This window comes from Pantherophis guttatus, chromosome 3 (assembly GCF_059756535.1).
Source record: "Pantherophis guttatus breed Tessera chromosome 3, ASM5975653v1, whole genome shotgun sequence".
NCBI lineage: Eukaryota > Metazoa > Chordata > Lepidosauria > Squamata > Colubridae > Pantherophis > Pantherophis guttatus.
In genome coordinates this window covers 44,391,474-44,391,878 of record NC_142065.1, presented here as the reverse complement: position 1 = coordinate 44,391,878, position 405 = coordinate 44,391,474, and positions in this window count along the sequence as shown.

The following is a 405-nucleotide window of genomic DNA, read 5'->3' as shown; positions in this document are numbered from 1 at the left end:
TAAGCTCTTCATTCCAGCTGTTTCCTAAAGAAAAGGGGAGGCGAGATTACAGAGTTCTTGGCTAACCGCATGCTTTTTTTCTTCTATTCTAAACAGTAGCACCCAGAAATGAAAAAAAACAGATGAATATCGTTTTGAAAACTGAGTGTTATTAAGGTTAAATGCTTTTGTAGTTAAAATACTGCTTAGGGCTGAGTTCCCTAGCAAGTGCAGGAAGTAGGTGATTTAAAAAAAAAAAAAAATTTGGAGCAAGAGTAGAACAAAAAGGAAACCATGCAAGGTTCAATGTATACTGTCACAATTAAATCCACTAAAGTAAAAGTATATTATATTCATCATATCTTAACTTCCTTTGATATTACAGGTAGTCCTCAGCTTGTGACCACAACTGAGCCCAAAATTTAT